Below are 6,000 nucleotides of genomic sequence, written 5' to 3' on the forward strand. Positions count from 1 at the left end.
ATTCTCGCATATTTCGAATACAATAATTATCATAAACAAAGGCCTTTCAATTTTCTTCGCTTACCTGCGGGAAAGCATGCGGTATGTCGATGCGTGGTCGGAACCTTCAGGGGTTGAAGAATGTCGTATGGAAAGGTTGTGATGACCTCTCCGTTCTTTCCGGGGATATTCCGACAAGGGTTCTTGAAGCCAAAATCTACGATGTCTGATATCGGAACTAGCTTCCCCTGGAGAGGTTGTGCAGTGGCTGGCGAGTTTCCCCAAATCATGCCTGATGTTAGCGGTAACAAATATAATAAGGTTTGGTAGAAGGTGTCAGAAACGCACTAAGGATAAATTTGATTCACAGAAAATGAGACAAGACGGCTGTATAGATTTTCAGTCGTCATATATACACCTTATATATATATATATATATACATAGGCGTACCCAGGATTTTTTAGAGGGGGGTGTTCAGTGGCGTACCGTGGGTCAAGACATTGGGGGGGGGGGCGCACCTCATGGAAGCAACATCAGAATTGCATAACTGTACAATTAAATGCGAGCGAGCGGAGCGAGGGAGCTTGAAAATTTTGACATTTTACAGTCCCCAAACTGCCGTTTGTAGCTATATACAGCTGTATAATAATATTTGTATATATATATATATATATATATATATATATATATATTTGCTTTGGAAATTAAGGGGGTTGCACCGGCATAACGATTAAATGCGAGCGAGCGAAGCGAGCGAGCTTGAAAATTTTGACATTTTAAGTCCCCAAACTGCCGTTGGCAGCTATATTTTTTCGCTTTAGAAATTAATGGGAGGGGGCGCACCGGGCGCAACTGCTGGTAATTACTGACAGCAACATCAGGAGAATCGCATAACGATTAAATGCGAGCGAGTGAAGCGAGCGAGCTTGAAAATTTTGACATTTTAAAGTCCCAAAACTGCCGTTTGTAGCTATATTTTTTCGCCTTAGAAATTAAGGGGAGGGGGCGCACCGGGCGCAACTGCTGGCAATTACTGACAGCAACATCAGGAGAATTGCATAACGATAAAATGCGAGCGAGCTTGAAAATTTTGACATTTTACAGTCCCCAAACTGCCGTTTGTAGCTATATTTTTTCGCTTTTGATAGAAATTAAGGGGAGGGGGCGCACCGGGCGCAACTGCTGGTAATTACTGACAGCAACATCAGGAGAATTGCATAACGATTAAATGCGAGCGAGCGAAGCGAGCGAGCTTGAAAATGTTGACATTTTAAGTCCCCAAACTGCCGTAATATATATATATATATATATATATATATATATATATATATATTTGCTTTGGAAATTAAGGGGGTTGCACCGGGTGCAACTGCTGGCAGTTGCTGGCAGTAACATCAGGAGAATGGCATAACGATTAAATGCGAGCAAGCGAAGCGAGCAAGGCTGAAAATTTTGACATTTTAAGTCCCCAAACTACCGTTGGCAGCTATATTTTTTCGCTTTAGAAATTAAGGGGAGTGGGCGCACCGGGCGCAACTGCTGGTAATTACTGACAGCAACATCAGGAGAATTGCATAACGATCAAATGCGAGCGAGCGAAGCGAGCGAGCTTGAAAATTTTGACAATTTACAATCCCCAAACTGCCGTTTGCAGCTATATTTTTTCGCCTTAGAAATTAAGGGGAGGGGGCGCACCGGGCGCAACTGCTGGCAATTACTGACAGCAACATCAGGAGAATTGCATAACGATTAAATGCGAGCGAGCGAAGCGAGCGAGCTTGAAAATTTTGACATTTTACAGTCCTCAAACTGCCGTTTGTAGCTATATTTTTTCGCTTTAGAAATTAATGGGAGGGGGCGCACCGGGCGCAACTGCTGGCAATTACTGACAGCAACATCAGGAAATTGCATAACGATTAAATGCGAGCGAGCGAAGCGAGCGAGCTTGAAAATATTGACATTTTACAGTCCCCAAACTGCCGTTTGTAGCTATATTTTTTCGCTTTGGAAATTCGGGGGGGGGGGGGCGCACCGGGCGCAACTGCTGGTAATTACTGGCAGTAACATCAGGAGAATGGCATATAACGGTTAAATGAGAGCGAGCGAAGCGAGCGAGCTTGAAAATTTGGACATTTTAAGTCCCCCAAACTGCCGTAATATATGTATATATATGGGTGAGAATTTTGAACGATGTACAATTGCCAATTTTCGCACCTTACGACATTCTTTCCCTTAGAACACGCCAGGATGATCTAAGAAACCAGATTTTTTCATGTCATCTCAAATATTGGTAAATTTCCTTTCAGGAAATATATGTTTTGGCTGACTTTTGCCTGATATTTTTCATTTCACAAGGATTTAAAGCGTAAAAATACGGTAAAAACGCTATTTTCACAATAATTTTTGTTTTTCAAACTAATCATGTGCATTTTTAAGCGTACGTGGCATCTAATATCTGACCATGTTCTGGATCTGACATATCATGGGTATGAACCACAAAATTATAAGAACTTTGTGAGCACGTATAAAATCACAGAGAACAATTGAAATGTCAAAGTCCTAAACAGACGAACGTCCGTGGTGCTTTTATTTCTATCGCTGCTGCAAATTCTACTTTGTTGTCCTAACTGTAATGTATACGAAAATTTGGTGTTCCACCTAATGAACATATCCTGCAAAAATTGTACGTCTGCTGGCTGTACATGGGACGTAATATTCTTTTATGCAAAATCATACTCAGTTTTCGTCACGGACGTGCTTCCGCTATTTTCTAATAAAAATCGTATCACATTAAACGCTATTGGTGATATTGTTCTGAGTCGTAATCAACTAAGATCTAGCCACACGATAATATCCTTGTTTTGAGTTTCTGTCCATCCTTTGTCAAATAGGAACCGAAATTATATTTTTAGACGAACCTCCGAGAAAAAAAAGAACGTCCGTGATGATTAAAATGTTTTCGAGTGGGACACCATTTTGCTTTGATGACGAAGGTGCATTTTACCTTTGGCTCTCTAGCCGAGGAGCTGTATGTTATTTTTGGAGCGGACTGAGGCTTGTCCGCAGTTTTTGGACCATGCAATTCACCGAAAACCAAGCAAATAATTAATATTTTCTCTAAAAATTCACCTCCTGATCCCCCTCTGAGCAATACACATGTTGTAAGGATGTCAAATTTCTTATAATTTGCATTGACAATACCTTTTCAAATTTTTGAAAGAGTTAGGAAGGCTAGGTACTCTCTGCCGATTAGTTATCCGTCCTGGAACATGACCCTATCAGTAGAACGAACGTCCGTGACAATTCCAGCGAACGTCCGTGACGTATGCAATCCCTTCGATAGGGATAACTTGTCCCGAAAGTGTCCTGTATTCTTTAAAACTTTTAGCTCCAATAATCACAAATAAAGTTTTACAAAGCAAACAATGAGTTTAAGGCAGTAGTTTCAGAATTTTTAAGGCGTTATGTGATCATGATGAAGAAACAGTTGAAAATTTACTCACAATTTTACGCTTGTTTTCCCTCTAATTATACAAAAACAGCTAAACATTGAAAACAAAGTTGTAGGAAAATAGAATTTTGCGTAATCTGTAATTTCTGTGCATTTAAATTTCTTTCTAATGAGGATCTGGAGACAATTTGTACTGTTACAGGTTCTGAAAGTTTCGCTCACGGACGTTCTGTCCGAGAAAGGAAATTGCTGATAATTACAAATATATCACTGCACATAAAGTTAATGTTAGTTGAAAATATTACCAAATCACCGAGCCGCTCATACCCAAAAGTGAATAATGTTCAGCACTCAATTTACTTGTAATAACAAAAGGAAAACGTTTTGGTCACGGATGTTCGTTGGTAGAATAAGTCAATGGATTACATAGTAGGAGAAAGAGGATCAGTGCCACTTTTAGTGACAGGTGCGCCAAGTGTTTATCTTTTGAGTATGGTAGCTGCCGTCTCAAACAGAACACATCCATTTTTGGCCTCCATAACGGACGTTCGCTGTAATTGTCATAATTGCCTTAATTCATTCTTATTTTTCTCTTCATGACGATTTTTCTCTCATTCTTTCAATAGCCTGGACATGCTGCGACCAAACAGAAAACAGAAACAAAACAAAACAAACCAAAATAAATCCGAGAAGTGCTACGTAATCACATGCAGGATAATGACGGAAGAAATCTGTAATGGGCATGTGTTGAATAAAAAATGGAAAAGTTTCAAAAGTATATGGAAGCAGTTAAATAAAAGTGACTGAGAAATAGAGAAGGGATCGAGCTCCAACACACAGAGAAAAGAATTGCCAGTGCACTCCCGTTGTACCAAATTCCTCTGGAGAAGTTTTTGTTTGTTTGTTTATGTTTTTATTCATCGAAATGCTGTCACAAGCGAACAAAAATAATGCAGTATACATTATTATTGTCTGATGAAAACAAACAAATCCTCCGCTTATCATCACATGGTGTTGTTTTATACTCATCAATGAAAAGCAATGTTCATTTGTAATTCTTTCCAAGATCTTTTTTTTTTCATTTTACATTTAAGAGACAGAGAGATCATCAATTTGTTTGTGCTTTTGTGCTTACTTTGAAAACACATGTTTAAAAAAAGTAATGATTAAGAATAGGTTTAAGGTTGCACTTTAATACGTTCGCTCTTCCTAAGATTCGTTACTCTGATGTCCAAAGGTTTGTTATTTCGAAAATGAAAAAGAAAAGTTTGTAGTTAATTAAGGAGGTTTGTTATTAAAATTTTCTTATTCCGAAAGTTTGTTAGTCCGAAAAATAGATATTAAAGATCAGTATTTTTAGGTCCGTTCTTCTAAAAGTGGAAAGGGCCTGATATTCGTTTAGGTGAAAATGGTTGTTATGAGGTTTTGAAATTTGGAGGATTTTAGTTGTTAACTTGTTTCTCCACATTTGGATAAGCGAAAATAATATTTCATGTTCAAATTGATAAACCTTTCGGTTAACCTTCGGAGATTCCTATCATTTACCGAATAAAAAAGCTTCATAATTATACGAACTCTATCAATTTTCGTATTGACAAACTGTATGAATAACGAGCCTCCGAAATGACGCGCTATAAAAGGTTTGTTATAACAAACCATATTGTATAATATCGAAGTCACAAACATCCATCCAAGTTATATGGACTTATTGTGTCTTGTTATGACGAAACTTCGCAGTATCGAACCTATTATCATTTCTGACTAATATAATAACACAAATTCTCCTCGGTAACAGTGTGTAACACAAGGAGCAAACACAGAGGGATTTCTTCCTAACGTATTCGTTTGCCCTCCCCAGCTAAACTTATTTCTAAACGTATTTCTATAACGGAGCACATTTCTGTTGTTTTTCTATATTAATTCTTTGTCATAATTTTAGCTGTGACCATGTTCGTTATATAAAAAGCAAATTTTGCATTGTAGACTTTATATAAAAAGTTTAGGACCTGAATATTTACTTCATAATAACGAAATTTTGATAAATATATTCGTTCTCAAGGATGGCTACGTCACTGAGATTACACGTACGTTCGTACGTTCATTTACGAGAGATGGAAAAATTGCTTTCTTTGATTTCTCAGTATAAGAAGATAAACAAGCTTAAATAATTGAGAATTGGTAATATGTATTCAGGGTTTTGCAGAGGAGTTTGTTCTCGACATGAAATTGCTGTTTGTTGTGAGTAGAATGCGTTTCCAACTCAAGAGAGCTGCATTGTTTAATATCTCGTTTGTTCCGAACGTCCGTGAGCTACATGCGAACCTCCGTGATGAAAACTATGCTATGTTTGTTGGGTTATAGAGACTGCCCAGATGAGATACATTTTAAAAAGGTATATTATTATTTGGGAGTGAGGATTGAAGTATGGGATAGTGAAATAAGAGGTGAAAATATTGAGTTTCTGTAAAATGCGCGTAAAGTTAAGAAAGTGTTTAGCGGAAGAGCAATATTTCCACAGAAATGACGAATTTAGTTAAATCATCAGTTGTCTACCATTACGTACAGGTTA

The sequence above is a fragment of the Diadema antillarum genome, unplaced genomic scaffold (assembly GCF_040938485.1).
Source record: "Diadema antillarum isolate AM-2024a unplaced genomic scaffold, OU_Dant_1.0 seq00000096_RagTag, whole genome shotgun sequence".
NCBI classification, from domain to species: domain Eukaryota; kingdom Metazoa; phylum Echinodermata; class Echinoidea; order Diadematoida; family Diadematidae; genus Diadema; species Diadema antillarum.